This window comes from Aquarana catesbeiana, linkage group LG06, assembly GCF_042186555.1.
Source record: "Aquarana catesbeiana isolate 2022-GZ linkage group LG06, ASM4218655v1, whole genome shotgun sequence".
NCBI lineage: Eukaryota > Metazoa > Chordata > Amphibia > Anura > Ranidae > Aquarana > Aquarana catesbeiana.
This window is the reverse complement of record NC_133329.1, coordinates 50,785,199-50,804,479: the sequence shown is the minus strand read 5'-3', so window position 1 is coordinate 50,804,479 and position 19,281 is coordinate 50,785,199. Positions and strand designations below refer to the sequence as shown.

The window sequence follows — 19,281 nt, the reverse complement described above, 5'->3', positions numbered from 1 at the left end:
AAAATTTTTTAAAGGGAGCAAATAAATGAAGTGACATTACAACTGTAAAGAATATACATCCAGCATCTGCAGGTCTCCACTCATGTAAAATAGAAAACATTGTCCAAACAACTTGTAAACTAGTACTCAGTACTATATCTGATAGAATAGTAGGAAACACTCTGTTTTAGCTTTCAGATTTGATAAGCCAGGTACAATAGTCTAGTGATCATAAGATACATTCCCCTCAGGTACAGTTCCTCGTCTATGGCTCCTAGCAAACATACTAAGGGGGTCATTGGGACAGGTACCTGGGCCAGGCTAGAAATATATTGCATGACTTCAGTCCAATAATGATTACGTTTTGGGCACCTCCAGATCATGTGTGAAAAGTCGCCTAGTTGTGCTTTACATTTTGGGCATAGAGGAGAATCTCTTATTGCCCAACCATACAGTCTCTCCGGCGTCAGATAGGCCCTGTGTAGTATAAATAACTGTGACAGCCTATGTGATGCAGAGATGGAGATGACTGGGATTGATTCCAAAGCCATATCCCACTGGTCCCCGTCAAGGTCCCCAATGTCAGCCACCCATTTTGCTCTACTCTTTAAAGAAGCCGGATCTTGGATAGAGGACAATAGATTTGCATATATTTTAGATATTAAACCCTTCCTTGCATCAGCTTGAAGGATCTCCAGCAGCAGAGAAGAGGTAGTCACTGACAGAGAAAGTGTGTTTTTTTTGTGTCTGCAGAGCATGCCTGAGTTGGAGGTATTGGTAAAAACATTTTGAGGGCAGTGAAAATTCGGAGCTAAGCTTTGGGGAGGAGGGGGGCACACTCGGCAAATCCATTTCCATATGAGAACCGGCCTTTAGTTCCTGGTTGATCTGGGTCATTAAATGTACTATGGGGTCGTCGTCGTTACTATCCCGGCCCCAGCCAGCGAATTGCTGCATTTGGGAAGCCAAGAAGTACATTTTAGGGTTGGGAACCGCCAAACCCTCTTTGCCACTCCCGTGCTGTAATAGATACAAACTAATCCGATTGTCTATCTAGAAATGGGCCCAAATTTAGCCAGAGGTAACTAGAGGGGTCTGGGGACACTATCACACCCAAACATCTAAAAGAGTGGGTAATGGCTATCTGTCCAGCGCTCGTGTGCAAAGGCGCAGTAAGTGGGTCTAGAGGCATAAGAATTGATTTTGACCAGATAAAAGACAAGGTGCGCCAATCTAAGTGCAGTATCAAAGGTAACTTTACTTTATGAATATAAAAACGAACGGCCAAATGGCTACTCACAAGGATACAGTAAGGGTAAGGCACATAATAACATGTAGATAGCCCAGGGACGTAATCGTAGCTGCTCTCAGTGCAGGTTCCCAAAGATGTTTCAAAGCACTGGGGAGAGTGTAGAGAGGCTGTCCGCAGTGTGTAATCCTCCGCTGGTAGGGGCTTTACTGTGGGGAGAACGAAGAGACCCAGGTGTCCGCAAGGTAAAGCTGGCATCTAGGCAGGAACCAAAAACAGGAACCAGGTGGGGACCAGCGTGAAGCGCACTATACACTGAAGAGAGGGCAGCGGAAATGTCGTCTGGACGTGTCAGATGACGCGTTTCAATGCATCCACATTTTCTTCAGATCTAACAGGCTGATGGAGTGGGCATCATTTATATAGAGGGGCTGGCGTCCGTCGCTAGGTGACGGCGTCAGCGGGAAGTACTGGCAATATATGAGGGAATCGTTTAAAAACCAGTGATGATACAAGTACTTGGTAAAAAGAAAAGAAAATATATAGATGGAGTTCATACCTAAAAAAAGAAGAAGGTGGTATATGGACAAGTAAAAATGAAAATGAAAATGGAGAAGGAAATAATAAAAATCAATATAAAGATGAAAAAGGGAGAATTAGAAATAAAAAATATAAAATATAAAATATAAGTTATAGAAATAAAAATGAAAAAAAAGGCAAAAAGGTCTGAATAATGAAATATATATATATATATATATATATATATATATATATATATATATATATATATATATTTCATTATTAGAAGATTTCCCTCTACGCAGATGACGCTTTGATTTATTTAGGGGATACGGCTACCTCCTTACAGAAGCTAATGGAAGCGGTTATCAAGTTTGGGGACTTCTCGGGCTTCTCTATAAACTGGTCAAAATCAATATAAAAATGGGAGAAATGGCGCAAGATATCAAGCAAACATGAAAGAAAAGGATATCAAAATAATAATGATAATGTCCCAAGTGTCCAGAATGTCCAAAATGACAGTGTATAGCTATGATGTGGACGTATAAGTATAAGCAATATAGGGCACATATACGCTATAGCTGTATTTAATACATTTTTTCATATATATATATATATATATATATATATATATATATATATATATATATATATATATGAAAAAATGTATTAAATACAGCTATAGCGTATATGTGCCCTATATTGCTTATACTTATACGTCCACATCATAGCTATACACTGTCATTTTGGACATTCTGGACACTTGGGACATTATCATTATTATTTTGATATCCTTTTCTTTCATGTTTGCTTGATATCTTGCGCCATTTCTCCCATTTTTATATTGATTTTGACCAGTTTATAGAGAAGCCCGAGAAGTCCCCAAACTTGATAACCGCTTCCATTAGCTTCTGTAAGGAGGTAGCCGTATCCCCTAAATAAATCAAAGCGTCATCTGCGTAGAGGGAAATCTTCTCTTCCAGAGGGCCCCTACAAAACCCTACTATTTTGGGCGTATTGCGAATTAGTATTACCAATGGTTCCACCATCAGTGCGACTGCACAGGCGAAAGTGGACAGCCTTGACGGGTGCCCCTATACAGTGCCAATGGGGGGGAAAGGGTATTGTTAATATGGAGCCTAGCCTTGGGTACAGAGTAGAGGACCCTCACCCAATTTATGAACTGATCCCCCAAGCCGAAGCAAGCCAGGATCTCCCAGAGGTAGGACCATTCGACGCAATCAAAGCCTTAGCTGCGTCCAAGGATAGAATGGCCCTACCTCCAGGATTATCCACAGGTATTTGCAAATTAAGGAATAGTCGTCTCATATTATCCGCCATGGACCTAGTGGGAATAAACCCAGATTGGTCCATGTGCACCAACCCCCCAATTACTCTAGAGAGCCTGGTAGCCAGGACCCTAGCCAGTAGTTTAACGTCTGAGCTTAACAAAGAGTTAGAATGATTAGAGTCTGGGAGAAGCCTGTCCTTTCCTCGTTTGGGAAGCACCACTATGATGGCCTCCTGCATACTATCAGGTAAGCGTCCCGTTTCTCTCGAAAGCATCCCACCTTCTCTCCAACATCAGTGCCTGACCTCACAAATGCACTTCTGGAAGAATGGTCAAACATTCCCATGGACACGCTCCTAAACCTTGTGGACAGCCTTCGCAGAAGCGTTGAAGCTGTTATAGCTGCAAAGTGTGGGCCAACTCATTATTGAACCCTACAGACTAAGACTGGGATGCCATTAAAGTTCATGTGCGTGTAAAGGCAGGCGCCCAATACTTTTGATAATATAGTGCAGGGGTCTCCAAACTTTTTAGCCCGACGGCCACATTGTAGATTTTACAAATATTCGAAAAAACATGTTCATTATAAATAATGAACGGTGTCCCCATCAGTGTGTTTCCAACAGCAATGTCCACATCAGCCATGTCCCCATCAGCCGTGTCCCCATCAGTAGTCTCCCCATCAGCCGTGTCCCCATCAGTAGTCTCCCCATCAGCCAGGTCCCCATCAGTAGTCTCCCCATCAGTGTCCCCATCAGCACTGTCCCCATCAGTAGTCTCCCCATCAGTGTCCCCATCAGCTGTGTCCCCGTCAGTAGTCTCCCCATCAGCAGTGTCCCCATCAGCAGTGTCCCCATCAGTAGTCTCCCCATCAGTGTAACCATCAGTAGTCTCCCCATCAGTGTCCCCATCAGCCCTGTCCCCATCAGTAGTCTCCACATCAGAGTGTCCCCATCAGCAATCTCCACATCAGTGTGTCCATCAGCCGTGTCCCCATCAGTAGTCTCCCCATCAATGTCCCCATCAGCTGTGTCCCCATCAGTAGTCTCCCCATCAGTGTTCCCATCAGCAGTTTCCCCATCATCAGTGTCCCCATCAGAGTGTTCACATCAGTGTCTCCATCAGCAGTGTCCCCATCACTCTCCCCATCAGCAGTCTCCCCATCATCAGTGTCCCCATCAGAGTGTCCCCATCAGTGTCTCCATCAGCAGTGTCCCCATCAGCAGTCTCCATATCAGTGTGCCCATTAGAGTATCCCCATCAATGTCTCCATCAGATGTCTCCCTCAGTGTCTCCATCAGAGTGTCCCCATCAGTGTGCCCATCAGCAGTGTCCCCAGCAGAGTGTCCCCCAGCAGAGTGTCCCCATTATGTGTACTGTACATCTTCAGGACATTGGCAGTCCCAGCAGCCAGTCCTAACGCACAGCATCGCAGCATGGGCGGGAGTGATGGGAGCAGCTTTGTTTGCTGGACCTGCCAGCTGTGGACACAAGCGGGCCGGATGTGGCCCACGGGCCGGGGTTTGGAGACCCCTGATATTGTGTTTGTGTATATACAGTATCTCACAAAAGTGAGTACACCCCTCCTATTTTTGTAAATATTTTATTATATCTTTTCATGTGACAACACTGAGGAAATTACACTTTGCTACAAGTTTTTATTTTTTAAATAAAAAACATGTTATACTTACCTCCTCTGTGCAGCTGGATTTGCACAGAGCAACCTGGATTCTCCTCTACTCTGGCCCCTCTTCTGCTCTCCTGGCCCCTCCTATTGAGTGCTCCCACAGCCAGCAGCTTGCTACAGGGGGCACCCGAGCCGAGTCAGAGCTCCGTGTGTCCATTCAGACATGGAGCCCGGCCCAGCCCCACCCCTCTCTCCCCTGATTGGCTGACTGGTTTTGATTGACAGCCGTTGGAGCAATCTTCTTATAGCCTAGGCCATCTTTATGTAGAGCAACAAATCTGTTTTTTCAGATCCTCAGAGATTTCTTTGCCATGAGGTGCCATGTTGAAATTCCAGTGACCAGTATGAGAGAGTGAGAGTGATAACACAAAATTTAACACACCTGCTCCCCATTCACACCTGAGACTTTATAACACTAACGGTTCACATGACACCCGGGAGGGGAAATGGCTAATTGGGCCCAATTTTGACATTTTCGCTTAGGGGTGTACTCACTTTTGTTACCTGCACGCTGTTTGTATTAAAGATCCTTCTGCATGTTGCTTTTTGTTGCCAGTGGTTTAGACATTAATGGTTGTGTGTTGAGTTATTTTGAGGGGACAGCAAATTTACACTGTTATACAAGCTGTACACTCACTACTTTACATTGTAGCAAAGTATTATTTCTTTAGTGTTGTCACATGAATAGATAGAATAAAATATTTACAAAAATGTGTGTGTATATATATATATATATATATATATATATATATATATATATATACCGTATTTATTGGCGTATAACATGCGCCGGCGTATAGCACGCACCCCAAGTTTAGGAGGGATTTTTAAGGAAAAAAACTTTTAGGAGGGAAGTTTAAGAAAAAACTTACATTTAAATGCCCATCAATGCAGCCTTATCAGTGTCCATCTGCAGCCTCATCAGTGTCCATCTGTAGCCCTGTCCCTCATTGCAGCCTTGTCCCCCATTGCAGCCATGTCAGTGTCCATCTGTACCTTGTCCCTGATTGGCCATTTTCGGCTGCTTTCGGCCATTCTCGGCGGCTCTCGCAGTCCCGCGTGAGCCGGCGAAAGCCGAAAACGGCCGAGAGCCACCGAGAATGGCCGAAAGCCGACAGGAGAGGCCGAGAGTCGCCGAGGATGGCCGGGAGCGCCCGAGAATGGCAGCGCCATTTTTAAAAGCCAGGGCAAGGCAGATGGACACTGACAAGGCTGCAATGAGGGACACAGGTGCAATCAGGGACAAGGTACAGATGGACACTGACATGGCTGCAATGGGGGACAAGGCTGCAATGGGGGACAAGGCTGCAATGGGGGACAAGGCTGCATGGGGGACAATGCTACAGATGGACACAGACAAGGCTGCAATGAGGGACAAGGCTACAGATGGACACTGAGGAGGCTGCAGATGGACACTGACAAGGCTGCATTGATGGGCATTTAAATGTAAGTTTTTTCTTAAACTTCCCTCCTAAAAGTTTTTTTCCTTAAAAATCCCTCCTAAACTTGGGGTGCGTGCTATACGCCGGCGTGTGTTATATGCAGATAAATACGGCGTATAATACAGTGTCCATCTGTACCTTGTCCCTGATTGCACCTGTGTCCCTCATTGCAGCCTTGTCAGTGTCCATCTGCCTTGCCCTGGCTTTTAAAAATGGCGCCGCCGTTCTCGGGCGCTCCCAGCCATCCTCGGCGACTCTCGGCCTCTCCTGTCGGCTTTCGGCCATTCTCGGCGGCTCTCGGACGCTTTCGGCTTTGGCCGGCTCACGCGGGACTGCGAGAGCCGCCGAGAATGGCCGAAAGCGGCCGAAAATGGCCGAAAGCAGCCGAGAGCCACCGAGAATGGCCGAAAGCGTCCGAGAATGGCCGAAAGTGGCCGAAAGCCGCCGAGAGCGGCCAAAAGCCGCCGAGAGCCGCCAAAAGGCTCACAATCGGCGGGGGATCGGCGTATAACACGCACCTACGATTTTCCCCTGATTTTAAGGGGAAAAAAGTGCGTGTTATACGCCGATAAATACGCTATATATATATATATATTGGCAGAGCCCCCTTTAGAATAAAATGACAATTGTTGCAATTGTTTATGTCACATGGTACTTGCGCAGTGGTTGTTGCAATTTGTTGGGAAAAAATACACTTTAATGAATTGTAATGCTAGAAAACACACAACATACCAATTTTTTGGTAGCATAATGTTACGCCGAGTAAATAGATACCTAACATACCTAGTATTGTGACCCGAGTCCTGAGGATAGATGGAGCTCTTAAGACATTGGGTGACTTTAAGGTGGGGCACTTGTTGATGTTCTCAAGTGGAGTGAAACAAAGTACATTCAAAGAGGCTTGGTAAACAGCAGGACTCTAATGGTATTGGTAATCTTAGTTAAATTGGACAGGGGCTTTCACTGCCAGGCAGAGTGTAATAAATAAATAAGTGTCCCTTATTTGGAACAATGTCCCTCTGTCCCTCATTCCTCCTCATTTGTCCCACATTTTGGTCGGATCTATAGAGTTGTATATAAAATGCACTTTTTATCTTTAAAAAAGTGTTTCCCAGTGCTAAACCTTTCATCCAATTTCTACATTGCTGCATTTGTAAATTTCAAAAGCCAATTTAACCACTTGACCACTGGGCACTTAAAGTGGTTGTAAACCCACTTTTTGGACTTCTACCTACAGCTAAGCCTAGAATAAAGCTTACCTATGGGTAGTGGAAATATCTCCTAAACGTGCGCTGTTTAGGAGATATTTCACTTGTAGTCCGCTGAAAATTCCTACGGCGCATGCGCGGGGAAGAAACAAAACTAAATGCTGTTTCCTCCCTAGCCTATGCAGCTAGTCGTGGCTCCCGTGCGCATGTGCGGGAGTGATGTCATGTTGCTCCGGCGAATCACAGAGCCGGAGTCCGCGGCCCGGAAGGAAGAGGGCCAGAAGATGGAAGCTGCCCACACAGGGGACATCGCTGGATTCTTTTGCAGGTAAGTGGCACATAATGGGCTAGTATGCGATGCATTATGCTTTTCATTTGCAGGCTGCAGCAGGGAGCAAAAGAGGAAGTAAAACCCATCAGGGTTTACTTCCTCTTTAAACCCCCTTCCTAACCAGACCAATTTTCAGCTTTCAGTGCTCTCACACTTTGAATGACAATTACTCAGTCATGCAACACTGTACCCAAATGAAATGTTTGTCCTTTTTTTCACACAAATAGAGCTTTCTTTTGGTGGTGTTTAATCACAGCTGGGTTTTTTTATTTTTTGCGCTATAAATTAAAAAAGGCTGAAAATTCAACTTGAAAAAAAAAAATTCTTTGTTTCTGTTAAAATTTATTGCAGAGTATTGACAGGGTATTACATAGTATTGCAGAGTATTTCATAGTATTGCAGAGTATTGCATAGAATTGCAGAGTATTGCATAGAATTGCATAGAATTGCATAGAATTGCATAGTATTTCATAGTATTACAGAGTATTGCATATATTGCATAGTATTGCATAGTATTTCATAGTATTTCATAGTATTACAGAGTATTGCATAGTATTGCAGAGTATTGTATAGTATTGCAGAGTATTGTATAGTATTGCATAGTATTGCAGAGTATTGCATAGTATTGCAGAATATTGCATAGTATTGCATAGTATTGCAGAGTATTGTATAGTATTGCAGAGTATTGTATAGTATTGCATAGTATTGCAGAGTATTGCATAGTATTGCAGAATATTGCATAGTATTGCATAGTATTGCAGAGTATTGCATAGTATTACAGAATATTGCATAGTATTGCATAGTATTGCAGAGTATTGCATAGTATTACAGAGTATTGCATAGTATTACAGAGTATTGCATAGTATTGCAGAGAATTGCATAGTATTGCATAGTATTGCATAGTATTGCAGAGTATTGCATAGAATTGCATAGAATTGCATAGTATTGCATAGAATTGCATAGTATTGCATAGTATTGCAGAGTATTGCAGAGTATTGGCAGAGTATGGGCACTGAGCAGCGCTGTGGGCTGGATCTGTAGTGCTCACAGCGCTGCAAACGATCTCTCCCTCTCTCCTCTCACACTGTACAGATCGGTACAGAGAGGAGAGGGAGGAACCGGCGTCATGACATGACGTTGGTTTGTTTACAAGTTATGCTCCGTCATTTGACGGAGCGATCACGTGGTAAACGGCCGCTATCAGTGGTCATTTACCGTGATCTGTGATGCCCTGGGTCCCCTGGACCCGGCGGTCACGGATGTTCCCGGGTGCGCGCCCCAGGACGCCCTCCCAGAATAAGCCGACTGCGCTGTAGCCATCTTTTGGCTATGGCCCGATAGGCATGTGGATAAACGAATAATAGCTGTAAAGAATAAAACATGTGGGTATGACTAATCTTTTTTGTACAATTCTCCTTTAAGGGGGAGTGGCAGGAGGTGTGTCCTGTACCTACATACTTTTTCTAATAGATATCCCTCATTCCTATCGCAAAAAGTTGGGAGGTATGCTTTAGTTCTGGATGTCCATCGCTGACCTCAGGGCTGTAACTGGCATGATCACACAAACTTAGGACCGCAGCAACCTTCTCCAGCATCCAGTCTCTTTCCCCACCTCGTGGTAGCTCTCCTTCCTCCCAGGAAGCCTCTGGGGTAAGAGTCCTCCTATGCAGCAGTGCTTGTGGGGATATGTAGTTCTTCCTATGCTGATTGTCACTCCTCCCTTCCCCTTGATTGGCTAGCTTCCCTCTAGCCAATGAAGAAACAGGAGAAAGAACAGAGTGGGTGGCCCTGCATGTGAATATGTCTATGACTCATTCCACAGTGAGAAGAAAATAGGGAGGGGGGAAATCCCTCCCGCAGAGCTGATAAGCTGTGTCACCCGGCCAGCTTGACAAAGTAGTGGGGATGCAGAGCAGCCGCTACATGCGTACAATGTTGTTCTATGGTAGAGACCATTTAGGGGTGATTACGTGTGTATGCCAGTGTATGGCTAGATTTACTGGTTTCTTCTGTGTCTTTTAACCCATTCAGCTCTCTGTACATCCTTTTATATTGTTATGTCAGTGAATATTTCCCTTTTTACGTTATTTGTGTAAATATCTAGACTTCCTTGAAGAATGTTATCTAACCTGTTAGAGCACACATGATAGCAATGTACCCTCCCAGAACAGTGCTCAGTCTGTTAACCAGTTGGGAACACTGTTTGCTACACAAGGCTAGAAAAGCCTCATCACAGTATACAGAATGTGGGGAATTAACTACGCTTCCTGCACCATTGTGATGATCTAACCATATTAAAGTGGAAATAAACTCTCTCAATCAGCATGAACTATTTTCAAAGTGGTTGCAAATGCTTGATTTTTTTCTCTCAATATATAACAAACATGTTTTACTCACCTGCTCTGTAATGGTTCTGCACAGGGTAGCCCGATCCTCCCCATTAATGCTCCTGGCTCCTCCCCCCAAGCCGTTTGCTAGGGGGGCACTCGTTCTTGTTCACTCCCCAGCCCAGCTCTGTGTGTCCATTGACACACTGAGTGCAGTTTGGCCCTGCCCTACCTGCCTCCTCACTGGCTGGCCAATGGCTGCGTCTGAGCCAATGAGGAGGGAGAGAGTGGTTGCTCTCGTGCACATCGCTGGATCAAGATCAGGCTCAGTTAAATATAAGGGGGGCGGGGGTCAGGGGGCAGGGGTCAGGGGGCGGGGGGGGGAGCTGCATGCAGAAGGTTTTTACCTTAATTTAATTTTTTTTATTTTAAGTCAGCAGCTACAAATATTACAGCTGCTGACTTTTAAAATAAGGACACTTACCTGTCCAGGGAGCCCGCGATCTCAGGACCCGAAGCCGATCTGTCCCTCGGCTCTCGAATGCTGCCACCACCATCTTGGGTAAGGGAATCAGGAAGTGAAGCCATGCGTGATCCGAATGGTCCCTGCTGTCTTCTGGGACCTTTGTGTCTCCCAGAAGACAGCGGGGGGGTCGGAGGAGGCGCTGGATGTGGTGTAGATACCCGCATTATCTGCAGCTATCTATGCCCAGAAGTGGGAGAAAATACCTGTATTAAACAGGTATCTGCTCCCCCCTCCCCCCTGAAGGGTTCCAAATGTGACACCGGAAGGGTTCTGAAAAGCGGAAGTTCCATTTTTGGGTGGAACTCCGCTTTAATGAAGAGAATGTATTAAGTTAAAATAAACCATCTGTCTTTACAACCACTTTAATCCTTCTGCTGCTAGCCTTAGTAAACAGATAGGAAGGTATATTATATGTACTTTACGCTTTTTGTTTTTACATTTCTTCATTTGCTTCCTGGTTACAGGCCTAGGCCAAAATGATGTCATATATCCCAGGAGTCTGCAGGAGGGGGGATGGGCTAAGGACAGATGGATTCCAGGAAGTAAATGTTACATGATCCATCTGCCCTTAATCATGATGGTCACAGCCAGAGAGTCTAAGGCCCCTTTCACACTGGGGTGGTGGGTGCGTCGGCGGTAAAGCGACACTATTTTTAGCGGCGCTTTACAGTCAATTTCATGGCGCTATTCAGCCGCTAGCGGGGCGCTTTCACCCCCTGTTAGCGGCTGAGAAAGGGTTAAAACCACCGTAAAGCCCCACTACAGCCGCGCTTTGCCAGCACTATAGCCGCTGTGCCCATTCATTTCAATGGGCAGGAGCAGTGGAGGCGCGGTATACACACCACTCCTTCACCGCTCCAAAGATGCTGCTAGCAGGACTTTTTTTACCGTCCTGCTAGTGCACCGCTCCAGTGTGAAAGCCCTCGGGTGCCCACCAGTGCCACCTACCAGTGCTCACAGTGCCACCCACCCATCAGTGCCCACAGTACCACCCATCAGTGCCCACAGTACCACTCATCAGTGCCCACAGTGCCACCCATCAGTGTCACCAGTGTCACCTACCAGTGCCACCCATCAGTGCCAACTACCAGTGCCCATCAGTGTCACCTACCAGTGCCCACCAGTGTCACTTATCAGTGCCACCCAACAGTGCCATCCTATGTGTGCCTATCAGTGCCGCCTTATCTGTGCCTATCAGTGCCCACCAGTGCAGCCTATCAGTGCCCACCAGTGCAGCCTATCAGTATCCATCAGTGCCGCCTCATCAGAGCAAATCAATGAAGGAGAAAAAATACCTGTTTGCAAAATTTGTTTAACAAAAAATAAAAACCCCAGCTGTGATTAAATACCTCCAAAAGAAAGCTCTATTTGTGTGAAAAAAATCATAAAAATTTCATTTGGGTACAGTGCTGTATGACCGCGCAATTGTCATTCAAAGTGCATCAGCACTGAAAGCTGAAAATTGGTCTGGGCAGGAGGGGGGTTTAAGTGCCCGGTAAGGAAGTGGTTAACGAGTTTACAACCTCTTTAATATTGACATCCACTGCAGAACACAAATGAATGCGGTGCAGGAAGCGTGCATGGAATAGGAGTCTCCTGCACCGTGTTCTGGTCTGAACTGGCCCTTACTAAGCAGTATGACCTGAAATCTATATTATAGAAGAATGATTTCTTACCTCTGTAGAAATGTGGCTCAGCTGCTGTACAGATAGTTTCATTTCTTCATCAGAGCGTTGTATGCAAATTGTTTGACTTTCTATGTTGGCGCTTTTTTTTTTCCCGCTCTACCGGTATTACTCTAACATCCAATACTGCTGTGTGCTGAGAGCGATCCCTCCTACTACAAAATACACAGAGAGGAAGCAATATGTCCACATCTTCTACTGGTTTGTCAACAAAGAAATTCAGATTGCAAGTGTTGGGGGGGGGGGGGGGGGCAGCATAAAAGAGAGATGTGGGGACATACTAACCTCAGATCTCTCCATAAAGAGGACCTGTCCTTCCCTATTCCTAAGGGATGTTTACATTCCTTACAATAGGAATAAAAGTGATAAAAAAAATAAAAACGTAAGGAAAGGTGTAAAAATAAAATAAACTATAAAAAAATTCTTTTAAAGTGCCCCCGTCCCCGCGTGCTCGCACAAAAAGGCGAACACATACGTAAGTCGCGCCCGCATATGTAAACGACGTTCAAATAACCCATGCGAGATATCACCGTGATTGTTAGAGCGAGAGCAACAATTCTAGCACTAGACCTCCTCTGTAACTCTAAACAGGTACCTATAAAAGATTTAAAAATGCAGCCAATGGTGATGATCCTGCCAGTTTCTCCCCACCCCTCTGTAAACTGACCACAGTGTATCATGACTGTTGAGCCCTGACATAGTGGTCAGTTTACCTGCCTCTGTTATCAGCAGCCTGCTATCTGTCTCCTCTCTGCTCCTGTGTCCTCCTCCCCCCTCCCCTCTCCCCTCTCTGTCTGTGTGTGATCTGCCCCTCCCCCCTCCTGCTGCTCTTATAACACTAACCTGTATACACCATCAGCACTGCCTCCTATTGCAGTGTCCCCCTCTGTGAATGATTTATAAATATAAAAGCTGTAAATACCTCATTTAAGAGCTGAGATTGCAATCACATGACCAGCCAGCTCTCTCCTCCTTTCCTCCTCCCCTCCAGACTGACGTCATCAGGGAAATCTCAGCCCCGCCCACTGCATCTCTCAGAGGAGAGAAGGAGAAAGCTGGCCAGTCATGTGATCGCAATCTCAGCTATGAAATGAGGTATTTACATCATTTATTTTTATAAATCACACTCAGAGGGGGATACTACAACAGGAGGCAGTGCTGATGGTGTATACAGGTTAGAGTGGCTTAACCACTTGCCGACTGCCTAACGTAGATATACGTCGGCAGAATGGCACGGGCAGGCAGAATCACGTACCTGTATGTGATCTGCCTCCCGCGGGCGGGGGGTCCAATCGGACCCCCCCCGGTGCCAGCGGCGGTCGGCATTTGACTGGGAGCGTTGGGAGGCGAGGGGGAGACCATCCGATCGTGGCCCCCCCCTCGCGATCGCTCCCAGCCAATCGGAATCCTCCCCTGCCTGTGTGTAGTTTCACACAGGCAGAGGATGTGATGTCATCTCTCCTCGGCTCGGCAGTTTCCGTTCCAGCGCCGGGGAGAGAAGACATGTAAGTGCAGAACACTACACACAACACAGTAGAACATGCCAGGCATACTTTACACCCCCGATCCCCCCCCGATCGCCCCCCCGATCCCCCCCCAATCACCCCCCCGTCACAAACTGACAGCAAGCAGTATTTTTTTTTTCTGATTACTGCATGGTGTCAGTTTGTGACAGTTACAGTGTTAGGGCAGTGAGTGGTAGCCCCCTTTAGGTCTAGGGTACCCCCCCTAACCCCCCCTAATAAAGTTTTAACCCCTTGATCCAGTGTCGCTAAGCGATCATTTTTCTGATCGCTGTATAAGTGTCGCTGGTGACGCTAGTTAGGGAGGTAAATAATTAGGTTCGCCGTCAGCGTTTTATAGCGACAGGGACCCCCATATACTACCTAATAAAGGTTTTAACCCCTTGATTGCCCCCTAGTTAACCCTTTCACCACTGATCACCGTATAAGTGTTACGGGTGACGCTGGTTAGTTCGTTTATTTTTTATAGTGTCAGGGCACCCGCCGTTTATTACCGAATAAAGGTTTAGCCCCCTGATCACCCGGCGGTGATATGCGTCGCCCCAGGCAGCGTCAGATTAGCGCCAGTACCGCTAACACCCACGCACGCACCGTACACCTCCCTTAGTGGTATAGTATCTGAACGCATCAATATCTGATCCGATCAGATCTATACTAGCGTCCCCAGCAGTTTAGGGTTCCCAAAAACGCAGTGTTAGCGGGATCAGCCCAGATACCCGCTAGCACCTGCGTTTTTCCCCTCCGCCCGGCCCAGCCCAGCCCACCCAAGTGCAGTATCAATCGATCACTGTCACTTACAAAACACTAAACGCATAACTGCAGCGTTCGCAGAGTCAGGCCTGATCCCTGCGATCGCTAACAGTTTTCTTGGTAGCGTTTTGGTGAACTGGCAAGCACCAGCCCCAGGCAGCGTCAGGTTAGCGCCAGTACCGCTAACACCCACGCACCGTACACCTCCCTTAGTGGTATAGTATCTGAACGGATCAATATCTGATCCGATCAGATCTATACTAGCGTCCCCAGCAGTTTAGGGTTCCCACAAACGCAGTGTTAGCGGGATCAACCCAGATACCTGCTAGCACCTGCGTTTTGCCCCTCCACCCGGCCCAGCCCAGCCCACCCAAGTGCAGTATCGATCGATCACTGACACTTACAAAACACTAAACGCATAACTGCAGCGTTCGCAGAGTCAGGCCTGATCCCTGCGATCGCTAACAGTTTTTTTTGTAGCGTTTTGGTGAACTGGCAAGCACCAGCGGCCTAGTACACCCCGGTCGTAGTCAAACCCGCACTGCAGTAACACTTGGTGACGTGGCGAGTCCCATAAGTGCAGTTCAAGCTGGTGAGGTGGCAAGCACAAGTAGTGTCCCGCTGCCACCAAGAAGACAAACACAGGCCCGTCGTGCCCATAATGCCCTTCCTGCTGCATTCGCCAATCCTAATTGGGAACCCACCACTTCTGCAGCGCCCGTACTTCCCCCATTCACATCCCCAACCAAATGCAGTCGGCTGCATGAGAGGCATTTTTATGTCCTCCCGAGTACCCCTACCCACCGAACCCCCCCAAAAAAGATGTTGTGTCTGCAGCAAGCGCGGATATAGGCGTGACACCCGCTATTATTGTCCCTCCTGTCCTGACAATCCTGGTCTTTGCATTGATGAATGTTTTGAACGCTACCATTCACTAGTTGAGTATTAGCGTAGGGTACATCATTGCACAGACTAGGCACACTTTCACAGGGTCTCCCAAGATGCCCTCGCATTTTGAGAGACCCGAACCTGGAACCGGTTACAGTTATAAAAGTTAGTTACAAAAAAAAGTGTAAAAAAAAAAAAAAAACACAAACAAAAATATAAAATAAAAAATAATAGTTGTCGTTTTATTGTTCTCTCTCTATTCTCTCTCTATTGTTCTGCTCTTTTTTTACTGTATTCTATTCTGCAATGTTTCATTGTTATTATGTTTTATCATGTTTGCTTTTCAGGTATGCAATTTTTTATACTTTACCGTTTACTGTGCTTTATTGTTAACCATTTTTTTGTCTTCAGGTACGCCATTCACGACTTTGAGTGGTTATACCAGAATGATGCCTGCAGGTTTAGGTATCATCTTGGTATCATTCTTTTCAGCCAGCGGTCGGCTTTCATGTAAAAGCAATCCTAGCGGCTAATTAGCCTCTAGACTGCTTTTACAAGCAGTGGGAGGGATTCCCCCCCCCCAACGTCTTCCGTGTTTTTCTCTGGCTCTCCTGTCTCAACAGGGAACCTGAGAATGCAGCCGGTGATTCAGCCAGCTGACCATAGAGCTGATCAGAGACCAGAGTGGCTCCAATCATCTCTATGGCCTAAGAAACCGGAAGCTACGAGCATTTTATGACTTAGATTTCGCCGGATGTAAACAGCGCCATTGGGAAATTGGGAAAGCATTTTATCACTACGATCTTGGTGTGGTCAGATGCTTTGAGGGCAGAGGAGAAATCTAGGGTCTAATAGACCCCAATTTTTTCAAAAAAGAGTACCTGTCACTACCTATTGCTATGATAGGGGATATTTACATTCCCTGAGATAACAATAAAAATGATTTAAAAAAAAAAAAATGAAAGGAACAGTTTTAAAATAAGATAAAAAAAATAATAATAATAAAGAAAAAAAAAAAAAAGCACCCCTGTCCCCCCTGCTCTCGCGCTAAGGCGAACGCAAGCGTCGGTCTGGCGTCAAATGTAAACAGCAATTGCACCATGCATGTGAGGTATCACAGCGAACGTCAGATCGAGGGCAGTAATTTTAGCAGTAGACCTCCTCTGTAAATCTAAAGTGGTAACCTGTAAAGGCTTTTAAAGGCTTTTAAAAATGTATTTAGTTTGTCACCACTGCACGTTTGTGCGCAATTTTAAAGCATGTCAAGTTTGGTATCCATGTTCTCGGCCTAAGATCATCTTTTTTATTGCATCAAACATTTGGGCAATATAGTGTGTTTTAGTGCATTAAAATTTAAAAAAGTGTGTTTTTTCCCCAAAAAATGCGTTTGAAAAATCGCTGCGTAAATACTGTGTGAAAAAAAAAAATGAAACACCCACCATTTTAATCTGTAGGGCATTTGCTTTAAAAAAATATATAATGTTTGGGGGTTCAAAGTAATTTTCTTGCAAAAAAAAAATATTTTTTTATGTAATCAAAAAGTGTCAGAAAGGGCTTTGTCTTCAAGTGGTTAGAAGAGTGGGTGATGTGTGACATAAGCTTCTAAATGTTGTGCATAAAATGCCAGGACAGTTCAAAACCCCCCCAAATGACCCCATTTTGGAAAGTAGACACCCCAAGCTATTTGCTGAGAGGCATGTCGAGTCCATGGAATATTTTATATTGTGACACAAGTTGCGGGAAAGAGACAATTTTTTATTTTTTTTATTTTTTTTTTGCGCAAAGTTGTCACTAAATGATATATTGCTCAAACATGCCATGGGAATATGTGAAATTACACCCCAAAATACATTCTGTTGCTTCTCCTGAGTACGGGGATACCACATGTGTGGGACTTTTTGGGAGCCTAGCCGCGTATGGGACCCCGAAAACCAATCACCGCCTTCAGGCTTTCTAAGGCCGTAAATTCTTGATTTCACTCTTCACTGCCTATCACAGTTTCGGAGGCCATGGAATGCCCAGGTGGCTAAAAACCCCCCCAAATGACCCCATTTTGGAAAGTAGACACCCCAAGCTATTTGATGAGAGGTATAGTGAGTATTTTGCAGACCTCACTTTTTGTCACAAAGTTTTGAAAATTGAAAAAAGAAAAAAAAAAAAGTTTTTTCTTGTCTTTCTTTATTTTCAAAAACAAATGAGAGCTGCAAAATACTCACCATGCCTCTCAGCAAATAGCTTGGGGTGTCTACTTTCCAGAATGGGGTCATTTGGGGGGTTTTGTGCCACCTGGGCATTCCATGGCCTCCGAAACTGTGATAGGCAGTGAAGAGTGAAATCAAAAATGTACACCCTTAGAAAGCCTGAAGGCGGTGATTGGTTTTCGGGGTCCCGTACGCGGCTAGGCTCCCAAAACGTCCCACACATGTGGTATCCCCATACTCAGGAGAAGTAGCTAAATGTATTTTGGGGTGCAATTCCACATATGCCCATGGCCTGTGTGAGCAATATATCATTTAGTGACAACTTTGTGCAAAAAAAAAAAAATTTGTCACTTTCCCGCAACTTGTGTCAAAATATAAAACATTCCATGGACTCAACATGCCTCAAAGCAAATATCTTGGGGTGTCTACTTTCCAAAATGGGGTCATTTGGGGGGGTTTTATGCCATCTGGGCATTTTTTGGCCTTCAAAACTGTGATAGGTAGTGAGGAGTAAAATCAAAAATGTACGCCCTTAGAAATCCTGAAGGCAGTGATTGGTTTTCGGGGCCCCGTACGCGGCTAGGCTCCCAAAAAGTCCCACACATGTGGTATCCCCGTACTCAGGAGAAGCAGCTAAATGTGCAATTCCACATATGCCCATGGCCTGTGTGAGCAATATATCATTTAGTGACAACTTTTTGTAATTTTTTTTTTTTTTTGTCATTATTCAATCACTTGGGACAAAAAAAATGAATATTCAATGGGCTCAACATGCCTCTCAGCAATTTCCTTGGGGTGTCTACTTTCCAAAATGGGGTCATTTGGGGGGGGTTTGTACTGCCCTGCCATTTTAGCACCTCAAGAAATGACATAGGCAGTCATAAATTAAAGGCTGTGTAAATTCCAGAAAATGTACCCTAGTTTGTAGGCGCTAGAACTTTTGCGCAAACCAATAAATATACACTTATTGACATTTTTTTTACCAAAGACATGTGGCTGAATACATTTTAGCCTAAATGTATGACTAAAATTGAGTTTATTGGATTTTTTTAGAACAAAAAGTAGAAAATATCATTTTTTTTCAAAATTTTCGGTCTTTTTCCGTGTATAGCGCAAAAAATAAAAACGGCAGAGGTGATCAAATACCATCAAAAGAAAGCTCTATTTGTGGGAAGAAAAGGACGCAAATTTAGTTTGGGTACAGCATTGCATGACCGCGCAATTAGCAGTTAAAGCGACGCAGTGCCGAATTGTAAAAAGTGCTCTGGTCAGGAAGGGGGTAAAACCTTCCGAGGCTGAAGTGGTTAACAACCACTTTAACTTTAGTGTTTTGTTTTTAAAACACTAAAGTTTTTTTTTTCTTAAAAAAAAAAAAAAATTGCGTTTGAAAAATTTCTGCACAAATAGTGTGCCATTTTATTTCCTAGGGTATTTACTAAAATATATATATAATGTTTTGGGGTTCTGAGCAATTTTCTAAAAAAAGATGATTATTTTTACATGTAGGAGAGGAGTGCTAGAATAGGCCTGGGCTGAAAGTGGTTAAAAGAGTGATTACCTATTCAGCTGCTTATTTCATTGCCCTCCCTTCTCCATCCTGCGGATTGCAAGAGGTACCAAGTGTTGGATGCTCAGCCCTTGGAAACCCACAAACAAGCATTTGACTTTCTTCCCT

General features: G+C 45.0%; 1 protein-coding gene across 5 annotated transcripts in view; it reads right to left on the bottom strand.

Annotated features, from left to right (window-relative positions):
* The window catches only part of LOC141148393 (uncharacterized), an 85,883-nt gene that overhangs the window by 54,881 nt on the left and 11,721 nt on the right, over positions 1–19,281 (bottom strand). Inside the window, exon 1 of one of the 5 annotated variants that reach the window (XM_073635857.1) lies at positions 12,236–12,392. The exons of 1 other annotated variant lie outside the window; for it this stretch is intronic. The gene's annotated coding sequence lies outside the window, so the exon portion shown is untranslated. Of the gene's footprint in view, positions 1–9,164; positions 9,421–12,235; positions 12,393–19,281 lie in introns of those variants that run through there. 3 more of the 5 variants (XM_073635853.1, XM_073635856.1, XM_073635855.1) reach the window with 3 other exon arrangements.